This window comes from Solanum pennellii, chromosome 2 (assembly GCF_001406875.1).
Source record: "Solanum pennellii chromosome 2, SPENNV200".
Taxonomy (NCBI): Eukaryota; Viridiplantae; Streptophyta; class Magnoliopsida; order Solanales; family Solanaceae; genus Solanum; species Solanum pennellii.
In genome coordinates, this window is record NC_028638.1 from 33,404,601 (window position 1) to 33,419,848 (window position 15,248).

A 15,248-nucleotide genomic window follows, 5' to 3' on the forward strand; every position below is an offset into this window, starting at 1 on the left:
TTCAAAGGATATCTTGGAAATTTTAGTTTCTCTGCTTGCTTCTTTTAGAAAGCTATATTTCTTTTCTGAAAACATGTCCTAAGGCTCATTGGAAATCAAAGTTTCCTTGTTTAAATGTGAAAAACATTTTAAGTCTCTTTGGGAACACTTTGTCCCCATATACCTCTGAAGAAAAGAACTTCAACTTAACTCATTACTTAACTTGAAACTTGAGTCTTAAAAAAAATGTTTAAATAAGACTCTTGAAAACCTTTAAGAACTTTACAGTAACTTACTTCTTAAATTTAGAATTGACTATTAACTTCCTCGACCTTGATCTTAACTTTCATTGAATTGAATTATGGATTCAAGGTTATAGTTTTAGTTCTTTAATGATTTCTAGGTGTTTAAAACTCATTTGAAGTAATTAGAATCATCGGAAGGTGTTATTGTACATTGGAAGTACTTAAAAGGGTTAAACTACGAAAATTGAGCGAAAAACGCCGATACAGCCGCATTGGTGGTGCGCTGCACCAACCTTGGTTGACTGAGGCTTGGTTTTAGCGCACTGGTGGCGTGCCGCGCCAGGCCCAGTTGACTGAAGCCACTTTGTGGCGCGATGCGCCTACCTGCCTTGCTAACCCTTATGATCATCAATACTATCAATACCCAACAGATCTAACTTAAAAGAAATAATCAAAAACTTCTAATCAACATCAATAGGCTTTCAATCGATTCAACCAAGAAGGGATTCGACAAGATTTATCAAAAACTCATTCAAATAATGAAACAACTCCAAAATTACACAATTGAAGCAAGATTGGTGTGTGGATGAATTAATTCAACTCGAAAGATCTCACATACGTTAATAGGGATCACCCCCAACGAATTCCACTAGAATCCCTTGGTGTTCTTGGCGAAATCTTGATATTTCTCCCTTCTTCTTCTTCTCTTCTATTTCCTCCCAAGATTTAAGGCTTTTTTTCACCCCAATTAAACCCTTAAAATGAATTAGGAAAGAGTTGGGTGAAACGACTAGTTTGTCTTACTTAAATCCGGAATTAGACTTTCCCTACTTCAACAGCCCAACTTCTAAAAGGATTATCATGCAAACTCGGTGCCGTTGGAAAGATCTTTCCAAGGGCTTTCCAACCATATAAAGAACTGACTCTAACACATATTGAGCTAGAATTTATGGCACTTTGAAAATGATCAACAACTCATTTTCTTAACTGAAGGAAATTTTTCCAGATTTCCCTTTTCTTTCCAAAAGTAAATTTTTTTAGTTTATTAGCTTACTCTTTGCTATTACCAGATACGAGATGTTACAAGGTGAATGTGCCAATAACACCTAGGTATAGCACATGATAGGGTTATTGTTTGATACAGTGCTCTTCTTCAATAATAATTTTGTGGAACAATGGTAGGTCTAACATAGTATCTATAGTTTTGGTTCCTTGTTTCTAATAGATAATTTCCTATATTTTTTCGCATGAAATTTAGTGTTTTTCAAGTTGGTAATAGCTAATCGAATATTTCCTTTAGGATATTTTCTCTTTATTTTGCTTATCGGGTGTCTTCCACTTTGTCAATAATGTTGACATAACCAACTGTTCCTTGAAATGATTGAAGATTTCTTAAAACTAATTAGGCTACTTTGATCTTAATTAGAGCGTAAAATTAATTTATTCATTCTTCTTCTCCAACTTTCTATCTTTTACCTTTTTTTTGTAGTTATCAAATTATGCAATCATGAATGTATATTTTATTATATTTCCATTTAATTATGCATTATAAATTAGGAATAAAACTTATTAAGTTTCCCCTAGTTGTAAGGTGGCTCCACCACTTCCCTTGTATATGAAGCACCAAACATAGAGAAAGAGAAGTACAATCTGTAAGACCGCGAAAGAAGAGGGGAAAGAAAATTAATGAATAACATCTCCTAATCCAAACTAAACAAAAAATCAAAGTTGACGCAAAATATAACTTCCTTGATAGTGCATCCGAACAATGAGTTCCGTTGTTGTGACGAAAAAATAAAAACGAAAATCTAACAATAAAGAACACCAAGTTTAAGGTGGAAAAATCCTTCAAACCGAAGGTAACCACCAGGGGATCGATAAGATCCGAATTTCTTCACTATACCAATTAAGAGGGTTATAAATATTATTCTAATGGCTACACAAGAAGTGACAAAAGAGAACAAACAATAGCTACACCAACAAAAGATAAATAGATAGAAACACGACTCTAACCCAGCTTCTGTTCGGGACCTAAAACAGGATCTTCCTGACCTTCGAATCCGATCTCCACCGTTCACATAAACCACCAACATATCAGGAACACTCAGTCCAAATTTCAGCCCAATCCAACGGTTTGTTAATCAGGAAACACGATCTGAACGTTTCTGGTCGGAGAAAAAGACTGCAGCAAAAGAACTCTTTTATTTCTCTCTTTTCTCTTGTTGAAAGCTGTCTCAAAAACCTCTCTTATGTTCTAATATCTTTCAAAGACAATACAAATGAGAAATTAATTATCCTCTCAAGACCATCCTCTATTTATAGAGTTGTGCTTTTCCTTACAAAGCCAAAACCAACTACAAATAGGATTATAAATCTAATCCTTTTCCTAATAGAATTGGAAACCAAAAAAAGAAAATAATTTCAATCCTTTTTCAAGTAGGATTAGGCCATGGGCCTTTGGATGGAATATGGGCGATAGCCCAACAAACTCCCCCTCCAGCCAAGGGGCCAAATGGACTTCAAGTGGAGGATCTCTTGGCAGACTTCATGCCTGCCGCACTTCTACAAAACTCATGCTTATCTATGATCACCACTTTCGTAAGCATATCTGAAGGATTTTCATAAGTGTGTATCTTCTCAAACTCAAATAATTTCTCTTTTATGGTCATTCTAATCCAATGATATTTTCTACTAATATGCTTGGACTTAGAATGAAAGGTAGAGTGCTTGGTGAGATAAATAACATTTCGATTATCACAAAATAAGACAAATCTTGATTGTTCAAAATCAAGATCTTTGATAAACTCCTTCATCCAAAGAAATTCCTTGGCACCTTCAGTAATGACGATATATTTGGCTTCTCTGGTAGATAGAGCTATGCACTTTTGAAGTCTTGACTGCCAAGAAATAGCTCCCCCTCCAAAAGTGATCAAATAGCCAGAAGTGGATTTTGAATTGTCAATATTTCCTCACAAATCAGAGTCCGTGTATCATACTAGTTCAGACTTGCCACTACCAAAGCACAACTCCATATCTGACGTACCCTTCAAATATAGTAGTATCCATTTCACTGCACCCCAATGTTCTTTTCCAGGATTTGAAAAAAATCTGCTAACAGTACCAATAGCATGTGCAATATCTTGTCTAGTGCAAATCATAGAATATATCAAACTACCAACAATGGAAGAATATGGAATACTCGACATCTCATTCTTCTCTTCATTAGTCGATGGACTTTGAGTCGTACTCAACTTAAAGTGTTTAGCAAGAGGTGTACTAACCACTTTTGTCTCTGTCATGTTGAACCTCTTGAGTACTTTCTCAATATACTCCTTTTGGGATAGAGATAACTTTTTCTTATGTCTATCTCGTTAGATTTGTATGCCTAAAATCTTCTTTGCTGGCCCCAAGTCCTTCATCGCAAACGAATTGCTTAACTCTTTCTTAAGGACTGCAATTCTAGATTTATTTTTGCCAACAATCATCATATCATCCACATAAAGTTTTAAGATAATAAAATCATCATAAGAGAACTTCTGAAAGAATATACAATGATCTGAAGAAGTTTTCTTGTATCCCTAATTTTCAATGACAGATTCTAACTTTAAGTACCACTGCCTTGGAGCTTGTTTCAAGCCATACAAACTCTTTCTCAATTTGGAAACATGGTTTTCTTTCCCATTAACTACAAAACCTTCAGGTTGCTCCATCTAGATCTCCTATTCTAAATCACCATGAAGAAAGGCAGTCTTGACATCCATCTGCTCAACCTCTAAATCTAGACTTGCGGCTAAGGCTAGAACCATACGAATAGAGGACATTTTCACAACAGGAGAGAAAATTTCATCAAAGTCAATCCCCTTTCTTTGACCAAAACCTTTGACGACTAACCTAGCCTTGTATATAGGTGCAAATGTATGTTGATCTTGCTTTAATCTAAATATCCATTTATTTGTTAAAGCTTTCTTACCTTTCGGTAACTCCACTAGCTCATATGTGCCATTCTCGTGAAGTGACGTCATCTCGTCTTCCATGGCTTCTACCCACCTATGTCTATGAGTATCTAGCATGACTTCATCATAACGTTCATGTTCTCCCATGTCAGTCAAGAGGATATACTCATTAGGAGAATAACATGTTGAGCTTCGCTTTTCTCTAGTAGATCTTCTACAAGAGGTTTCTGGAGCATCCGAAACGGTCATCCCAACATGAGTTGGTTGATTATCAACCACAACATCATCAGTATGAACAATTATATGTTCTACACTTTCATCATTGTCTTTATCATTACCTCGGGTTCCCTCATGTGCAGAAGATGTATCAATAATAGGAATTGGATCAATATCAACTAAGCTCTCATCAGTATAAGAATCTAGTTTCTCAATCTTGTCAATATCTTCAATAGTTTGATCTTCAAAGAACACAACATCACGAATTGTAATGAGTTTCTTATCAATTGGATCATAAAAGTTATATCCAAACTCATATTGACCATAACCAATGAAGATACATTGCTTAGTTTTAACATCCAATTTCGACCTCTCATCTTTTGGAACATGCACCCAAGCTTTACACCCAAACACTTTCAAGTGATCATAAGAAACATCCTTATCAAACAAAACTCTGTTTGGAACATCACCATCCAAAGAAACAACAGGAGACAAATTGATAACATAAGCAACAGTGTTAAGTGCTTCAACCCAAAAAGAATTTGGAAGGTTAGCCTCTGAAAGCACACATCTAACTCTCTCAACTAAAGTTCTGTTTATCCTCTCTGCCAAACCATTTAATTGAGAAGTCTTCTGATGTTTTATTCCTTGCGAGTTGCAGTAGTTATCAAAGCGACCAATATACTCACCACTATTATCAGTGTGAATACATTTTAATTTCTTTCCCGTTTGTCTATCAGATAAGGCTTGAAACTGTTTAAACACATCAAGCACTTGATCTTTGGATTTTAAAGGATATACCCAAATATTGCGAGAATGATCATCAATGAAAGTAGCAAAGTAAAGTGCACCACCTTTTGACTTCACTTTGAAAGGACCACACAAATCTGAGTGTATTAGCTCCAATAGCTCAGATTTTCTTGAAGGAGGATGACTGTGAAAAGAAACTCTTTTCTGTTTCCCTGCTAAGCAATGAATACATCTTTTCACCTTTGTTTGTTTCATACCAGCAAGCAAATTCTTCTTAGCCAAACATGTGATCTCCCTCTCGCTCATATGACTAAGCCTCTTGTGCCACAATTTTGATAAAGTCTCGCTCTCCACCAAATTTATAGAGTCACCAAGAATCGATCCTTGTGTCACATATAAATTTGAATGTTTTCTTCCTCCAGCTAAAATCAGTGAGCCTTTGGTGATCTTCCATTGGTCATTGTACAAGTCATTATAATAGCTATCATCATCTAGTTGTCCTACAGAGATCCAATTTAAGGGAATGTCTGGAGCATGCTTGACATTCTGAAGGACCAATGTTGAAGCGGTATTGGTTTTCAAACAAATAGTGCCAACACCAAACACCTTAACCTCGGAGTTAACAGAAGTATAAGATGAAAAGAAGTCTTTTCTTGGTGTGACATGTGATGTAGCTCCAGAATCTACTATCAAACTTGCATCTTGAGATACAAAATTGATGATGTCTTTATCACAAGCGAAGAGAAGGTTATCTTGGACAACAGCAACAACATTATTTTCATTGTTTTCTTCCTTCTTCCCTTCGTTAAGATCTTGCTTCAATTGTTTACAAAATCTTTTAATATGTCCTTTCTTTCCACAATGATAACATATAATATTTGGATTCTTGAATTTTGACTTGCTTCTGCTTTTACCTCTACTCCTTGGATATGTCCCCCTCGATATTCTGTATATAGAACATCTGAATGTGAAGATGTGTCTTGAGATTTTCTTCTAACCTCTTCATTCAACACACCACTCTTTGCATATTCCATAGTCACCTTTCCACCAGTGGCAGAATTTGTTAAAGAAACACGAAGAGTTTCCCAAGAATCCGGGTAGAGTATTAAGAAGCCAAAGTCCTTGTATTTCATCATCAAAATTAACACCCATTCCTGATAGCTGATCAAGAATACCCTGAAAATCATTTATATGATCAAGAATAGGGCTGCCCTCCTTGTATTTAAAGGTCATCAATTGTTTTAACAAGAACAACTTGTTATTGCCAGTTTTTGAAGCGTAAAGTGTCTCCAACTTTTCCCACAATGTTCTAGCATGTGTCTCATTCATAATATAGTTGCGAACATTATATTCAAACCATTGTATTATATATCCACATACTTGTTGATGCTCAAATTCCTAATTTTCATCGGTCACATTCTCGGGTTTATGAGCAGAAAAAATCGGAAGATGCATCTTTTTCACGAATAATAGATCTTTCATCTTGCTTTTCCATATGTTGTAGTTTCTTCCGTTTAGACATATCATCTTTATCATATTCCCCTCCATATAGATAACCTTAGCTCTGATACCAGTTGTTGTGACGAAAAATGAAAACAAAAATCTAACAATAAAGAACACCAAGTTTAACGTGGAAAAACCCTTCAAACTGAAGGTAAACACCACGGGATCGACAAGATCCAAATTTCTTCACTATACCAATAAGAGGATTAAAAATATTCTTCTAATGACTACACAACAAGTGCCAAAAGAGAACAAACAATAGCTACACCAACAAAAGATAAATAGAAAGAAACACCACCCAAATCCAGATTCTGTTCGGACCTAAAACAGGATCTTGCTTACCTCCGAATCCGATCTCCACCTTTCAAATTAACCACCAAGATATCAGGAATACTGAGTCCAAATTTCATCCCTATCCAAAGGTTAGTTAATCAGGAAACACGATCTGAACGTTGCTGATCGGAGAAAAAGACTACAACAAATGTTTATATCTTAAGAGTTCCGTATCGTGCTTAATGAATAGATGTATGCATGTTATTACCTAAATATTGAGTGGGAATTATGAAAATTAGCACATTTATTCCTCAAAACATTTGTCGCTTTGGCGGCTTGACCAGTTTCTATTGTGTTATCTATCCCCTCATAAAATAATGTCAACTTATCGCCATTGGAAACCTTAGACATTGAACTATTGCAGAAGATATAACATTAAATATTGTTGTATGATATTATAGATTTTAGAAAAGTAAAACCTAAATAAAAATTTGAAAGTGTTTCAGGACGCATATTTTACCCATTTTACTCTTTTTTGAATACCAATTTGGTACTATAAGACTTATTTCAATCTCCATAGACCAACAATCCTTTCAACTGAAATACCAGCAATAAAATAATTTGATGCCACAAAGGCAAAGAATTGTAAGCCCCACATCACAAACATATAGAGTATGGAAGTGCTTACACAATTTAAATCACATAATTGAGTATGTAGACAATCACAATGATATATTAGCACACATATAGTTTGTATATCATCTCTCAACTTGAAATAGCTAAGAAACTAAAAATAATCATTTTTGGAAAGAAGGGAAAATCTGGAAAAAATTTCTAAGTTAAGTAAGTGAGTTTTGTTCATTTTCAAACGGACATAACTTCTAGCTCAGGATTAGTTAGAGGTGTTTATGGATAATATGATATCATGATATGGAATCATAAGATGAAATTGAAGTTTTGTTTGGACATGCGATATGCATTTTTTGTGTTGTATATTTTCTTATAACCATAAAATTCCATAAGTGTAAAATTATTAAAATAGCCCCAATTGTTTATTCAATATTATCAAATAAAAAAATTATAAAATCGCATAATAAATTATTGCAGAGGTATTTGTTCTCCACTTAAGTAATTGTTTCATCTAGCTTTAATTTAATTAAAAATAAATTGAACATAAATTGTAGTGTACTAGTTTTTAATATAATTCTCCCACATAGTACGAATAATTTCCTCAAGTTGAACTTGTATTTCTCGGTCATGTGACTGAGAAGGCGAACCAACATTGTTACTTTGAGTCAATTGTTGTCAATAACATCTGCAACTATACTTTTATGTTTATAGACCATAAATATTTCAGCACTTTAACAATCGGTTGGTGTGAGTTAAAGTGATTATATGTTCCTGAGAATAATATATTTTATGCGGTGAGAATAATAAATTTTTAAAAGTAATGATGTGATAATAAATTTTATTTACATGTGAAATAAATGGTTAGTAGATACAAATGTGAGGTTGTTTTAGCAAAATATAAACGTGTGGATCAATTTTTGTATTAAAATATCTCAAATCATGATATGGAATCACCATGTAATTCCATATCATGCTTTTTGGAGAATATGGAATCACATCTCATGATATGGAATCATGAGATGGAATTAGCGTGAAATCGCATGTACAAACGTAATTCCATCTCACGATATCATATCGTGATATGGTATCGCATGGCCAAACGTCTACTTAATCAAATGAAGAATGTGAGAATTTCCGCAAGTCGGAATTGAGTACATTTAATGAAGAATGTATAGGTATTATTTTATAGTTCTAGGCATCTAAGTACGAGGTTACCATGTGCAACACACATGCAGTAAACCTAATAAACATAAATAAAAAAAGTCTCTGTCTTACAAACTTAGCGAAATAAACTTACTTATACAACAATATAAAACAAATCCCTAATTACTATGCATTTGTACCATCTTTGTTGATGGGAAAGGGGAAACCGAAGCTCGACATATGGGACAAATTTTTTTTCTTAGCAACCTTTTTTTGATGCAGCGTGTTCGCACCCTAGTGTGCCAATAGTCTCTTCATGCTTAAATTTCCCAAGTCATATGCCACAAATCTCTTTTGAATTCTTTGGATTTTTTACTCCATCTATAGGCACAACAACATGATGAATTCTTGTTTTAAAATACCTCAATATATCTTCATCCTCATTTTCCTCCATATAAGCCTCGGATTGACCTTGTAGATTGTATGTTATACCTGCCCTTAAGATTTTATCTGTGGAATCACGATTACTTACATTACTTATAACAGCACCAAGAGCTTAATCACGTGAGTTACTCATATTTCAGTACCACTAATAAAAGAAAAAATTAAACAAAAAAATGTTGAGATTTTTTTGAGTTCTTGAAAAGAGCACAAACAGAGAAAAATAAAAAGTGAATGATAAGTTTGGAATGACAGGAAAATCTATAGAGAGATGACCTACAATATTTTTCTACCTTAATTGGAAAATTAATTAATTGCATTCCTAGTTCATTATATTTGGAAAATAAATAAATTGTATTCATAGGTCATGTGGAAATTAGTATACTGTATTTATAATTAATTTGGAAACTTAATAAATTATAGTCCTAGTTCTTGTGAAAAATCTACAATTGTATTCCTAGTTTTTGTGAAAAATCTCTAATTATATTCCTTGTTCATTTGGAAAAATAATAAATTGTATTTCTAGCTAATGGGGAAATCAATAAGTTTCATTCCTACTTTGTTGTGGAATCAATTTAATGACAATGTGAAATATACATAAATATGGTCTATCATATTTCTACTTCATTTGAAAACTTAATAAGTTTTATTCGTAATTTATTTTAATGCATAATTACAGGGGAAAATTATAAAATATATATTCATGATTACATATTTTCATAAATACAAAAAAGGGGTAAAAGATAGAATTTGGAGAAGAAGAATGAATAAATTAATACAAACTTAGGAGATAAAGATAATGGGGCTAGTTTTGCTTAAGAGTATCCATGTCATAAATGTCGTTGGTAGGGAAATAGATCTCATCATTTTGCTTAAAGAACTTGCTATTTTTAATGAAGGGATTTTTGCTACATGTTAACCATAGATCATGTGTGGCCGGGGATAGCTTGCATGTGGAACATTGGGGAGTTTTGTTCTTGATAAAGTAAATAATGTTTTGTTAATTGTTGTGTACTTTTCAACTTTCAAGAAATAAATGTTTAATGTTTGGAACAACGAATTTACTTCTTGCTGATTGCACGGGTTGCAATGAAGAAGGATGGGCTTTCTCTGATTTTTCTATTCGTTGTATTGTACTGATGTTATTTCCTTGAATGTCGAACAAGATATACATATGCTCGTTGAGTGCATATTACATTTTGTTTGTACCTTCTAAAGTTGGTTGATATAAAATTTATGTCAATAAAAATTTCCATTGCAAGGCTCAAAATACTTATGTAAGTGTTACTTAATGTCCATAATTTTAGAGAAACTAAATCACTAGAAAATCACTATTATCTAATTCTTGAAATGAGAAACCTTTTGCTCTTGATGGGTTTCATAAAAAAAAATAGTTCACTATTTTCGCTCGATTTACTTTCATTAGAACAAAGAGATCATGTTTTTGTAACATATTCTTATTACTTAAACTAATTATCTCGTAATATTATAAAGTATTATGTTTCCCATAGTTGCATTGGGCCACTCTATATTGCACATTTTCAGAAAGTGATTGTCACTTATTAACGCATTCTAGCAACTATTTATTACTCAAATCTTTCCTCTTGGGCATTCATGATCTTCATTGATGAAATGATTAATTGATTTGTTATATATGCAATGACTAGAGACTTGATTTTTCTTTCTACTGATTAAATTGAGATGTAGGGCATAAGAATGGATTAGTCTAACACTATGAAACGATTAGATTGAAAACTTGGACGGAGACTTTATTTTTCTTGAGCCCGAATAAGAACACTAACTTAATTAAAAATAAGAGGCGCTTTAAAAGAGAGATCATATGTCCACATATACTTATAATCACAATGACAATGCCTGAAAGAAAATTAGGTTCCAAAAGACTTAATTAAAACTAAAAGTAGTTGAAAGCACATATATTTTTCAAGTACCAACATAAAATCACGCGATCGAAAATTCTTCAAGCAAAGTACTTTAAAATGATCAAATTAAAACAAAACATGTTTATTTTATAGGAGCTATGTGAGGAATTTCCTTCTTCTTGTGCTTGCGCTTCGTCTCAACAATCCTTCCCCATTTGGCTTCTACCATCAAATTTCATCATAACATATGTCATTTGCAAAAATATTTATGTTTATTGACCGTGTAAATATATAATAATACTCTATCGTTCTCAATTTAAGTGTCTTCTTACTTTTTTATAACTTGTCTCAAAAATAGGGTGGTTTCCCTATGTTTGGTGTAAAGAACTCAAATTCAATACAACAATTACAACTTCTCAAATATATTAATAAGACTAAAGTTCAATTACAGTTCCCAAAAGTAAACTTATCAACTAAAACAGTATAACGCCGCCCCCCCCCCCCCAAACATATAGAAATATCGAAAGTAAGACTAGACATTAATTGGCGAAATAAGGGAAATGAGAAAATACAAACAATTCTGAAGGGAGATGTACTGGCAAGCAAACAAATCTTACCACTACCTCGTGGAAGTAGAGAGACAATTTTCGATCAAGCATAGTTTCCAAAATTCAATTTCAAAAAAAATATTAAAAAATAAAAATCATCGCCAAACAACTACTTAAGTTGAGATGGAGGTAATGATATGTACTTGGAAAGCAATGGAACAAAATTGAAACTGTTCAGGGTCATGCAATCTCCTTTTGCAAGTGAGCCAAGTAGGATCTCCAGCAATTAAGGAGACAGACACATAATGTGGCAGAGGATTCAAAGCAATTACTAATTTCTTGTTGCATCTGTATGGGTGCAAATAGATAATTACATATATCACATCAATAACATATAGATGTTAATTATGTAAAAAAATAATAACAATAATTAAAGTTCAGATATTTTTGCATGATTTTCAAACAAAAATAGCTGAACTTCATCGATATGTACAAGAACTTCAGGCAAACACAAAAAAAATCAACCATGTGTATGTTATCTTCTAACTGAAAATGATTTAACTTTAGCCATTTTGTTTAGGCTTAACTTCAGATTACCAATGGGTTGACTTGCAAATTTGTACTCGTAATATGACTTAACTAGTGGGTCCAAACAAGGATACAGCTAATAAAACACTTACTTTTAGTTTTAGAGAAAGGCCCCAAAAGTAATCATAGTAATTTTAAGAATTTATTTTTCACTTAAAAATAGAAGATTATCATAAAAAGTACAAATTCATAATCAATATAATCTCTTTTTATTTCTAGTTGTAACTGTCTATATCAATTTAAATTTACCCGAACTAATTTTAAGTCAACATATTTTTCCATTTGATCGAGAGGAATAACGTCTTTGTAAACATGTCGATAAATCTTTAGGTGGTCATGATCATTGTATTTGTTTGTAAAGATGCAATACTTGCGTAAATCTGAATCATATGTGATACACTACTTGCTCAGTTCATTCTTTTGAAGTTCATCAAGCACCAAACATGCCCCAGAGAATTTCTTCCTCAAAAGTGGTCCTAGCCATGTTGGCATATTCCTGTTGGGTTCCAATTCTCCCTACAAATATAATCATTATAAAAAAACAGATTGTGATATTTTCAATTGATCTGATTGAATTGCAAAAAGTTTTTCTCACGTTACAAAATATAGTAATTTTATCTGAAGTAATATCATCATCAAGTATATATAGTACAAAAAAAGGGATAATGTACAAGTACCCCTTCGACCTATGCTCGAAATCTTAGACACACGCTTATACTATACTGAGGTTCTATTACCCCCCCCTAAACTTATTTTATTAATAATTTTCTACCATTTTCGGCCTACGTGACACTATCTTGTGGGTCCAACGCTGGTTGACTTTTTTTTTCAAGCTAGTGCCACGTAGGCCGAAAAGGGGTAGAAAATTATTTATAAAATAAGTTAAGGGGGGTAATAGGACCTTAGTATAGTATAAGTGTGTCTCTAGGATTTCGTACATAGGTTGAGGGGGTACTTGTACATTTTCGCACAAGAAAATAAAAATACTTATCAAGCTAAGTATCTCTTGAAATAGTCTTTCTCATTTATTTATTTTTACCTGAAGTAATATCATCATCAAGTATATATTTTTTGACAATTTATTTGTTGTCACTAAATCATAGATTGATTAGAGAAAATAAAATATTTGTCAGCAATTATTTATATTACTAGTAAAATTATTCGCGCTTCGCGTGAGAATTTAATATCAGAGAATTTATAAAATAAATTATAAATATGCAGTCATATCAAAACTAAAACACTATGTTATCTCACATACAAGATTACGTGGTAACAAACATTAATAATGTAAAGGAAAGTGAAATTTGTTATATTTTATCATTTATCCTTAAAAACATAAGCACAAATTAATGACTGTAAAAAAACATACCAAAATCTGTAACATCAGCAATGGCGTCAATGAGCCACTTAACAGGAATAAAGTACACAAAAAATTAGTTGTGACGAAGAAAAAGAGGTTTAGAATTTTCGTTGTTATAAAATGAGAGGAAATTCCTCTATTCATAGACAACAAAGGCTAGTAAACAAATGTTTATCGTGCCTTAGCAGAAATGTTACAATTATTTGGAAAAGTTGCAACCTTTCGAAAAGGTCATAACCTTTCATAAAAAGCCACAACTTTTCATTAAAGTCGCAACTTTTCATTAAAGTCGCAACTCCACATAAACTTTTTGTAAAAGTCACAACTCTTCATTGAAGTCACAACTCTGCTCAAAATCGCAACTCCTCATAAAAGTCACGATTTTTCATGAAAGGGAAAGGCTAGTTTTGAAAATAAATAAATTCAAAAGGAAATTTTGATTTTTGGTGGTGCCACATAGGCGGGTCTAAGTTTTCCTCTATATATGTATATATATGATATATGATAAGTGACGAAATAAGTGTCATAATTATATATAAATTTTCGTGGCTAAAATTTATAATATTTAACTACAAACTCTAATTTATCGATATTATAACAACATATATTTTTAGATGAAATTTTTTATGTCCAAAATTTAATTAATTATAAGACAAAATATATTTTTTTACATGAATTAGATACATTATTAGTGACGAAATAATGTGTCACTGATAACTTCAAATTCGTGACTAACACTTCTTAACAAATGACGCCAATTAATTTCTTGGTGGGAAACTTCAGTGGACAAAACTTTGCTACAAATTTTTTTGTTTCGTCACTAAAAGTACGTGTCTCATATATTAAGCACGAAAAGTAAATTTTGTCAAAAGCGAATAATTAGTGACGAATTTGATGTCGTAGTTTGTCATGAATTACATACACTATTATTGACGAAATAATGTATCACCGATAACTTTAAATTCGTGACTAAAACTACTTAACAAAATGGCGCCAAATAATTTTTTGGTGGGAAACTTAGTGGACAAAAATTTGCTACGAATTCTTATGTTTCGTTACTAAAAGTATGTGTCTCATATATTTAGTTTCAAAAATTCCTCCTTTTTACTTTTTTTTTACAAAAAATTATCTATTTTCTATTTCTTATGCCTTAATGATAAAAAGGGAAAATTTTAAAAGTATAAGAAGAGGAATAAAGTGTAGATGATCTATTTTACTTTATATTTTCTAATCTAAAAAAAATATATTATATCTAAATTTTAATATTAAAAATTTTACTTAAAATTAATAATCTGAAAATAATCGAGTTGGCAAAATAATTACTACTATTTATTTGAAGGAGTTGTTATTACAAATTAAATTTTTAGAAAGAAGTTAAATAATAAAAGTAGAGTATATTTTATTAGATTATACTTAGAATGTATGTAAGCGAAATATAAAGAAGATTGAAACTACAATAATATGTCTCGTATTATGTAATTGTCTTCATATCTCAATCTCAGATGAATCATATCATAATAAAGACTCATCAAAATTAGTACTTTTTTTTATTTGAGTAGTAGCGATGCATACAAATATTATTTGGATAACAGTGTTGATGGAGCTTCATTGAAAAATTATAATAACATCGAACTGATATAGAAAAATCTTATAATTTCAAAATTATCTTTTATAAAAATAAATTGAAAGAAAAACATCTTTATAGTTCTCCGATCATAATGACATTACCGATACTTAAA

At 32.1% G+C, this 15,248-nt stretch overlaps 1 pseudogene; it reads right to left on the reverse strand.

Annotated features, from left to right (window-relative positions):
- Positions 1–11,155: 11,155 nt before the first annotated feature.
- LOC107010876 lies at positions 11,156–12,641 on the reverse strand (annotated as a pseudogene).
- Between the last annotated feature and the right edge of the window lie 2,607 nt (positions 12,642–15,248).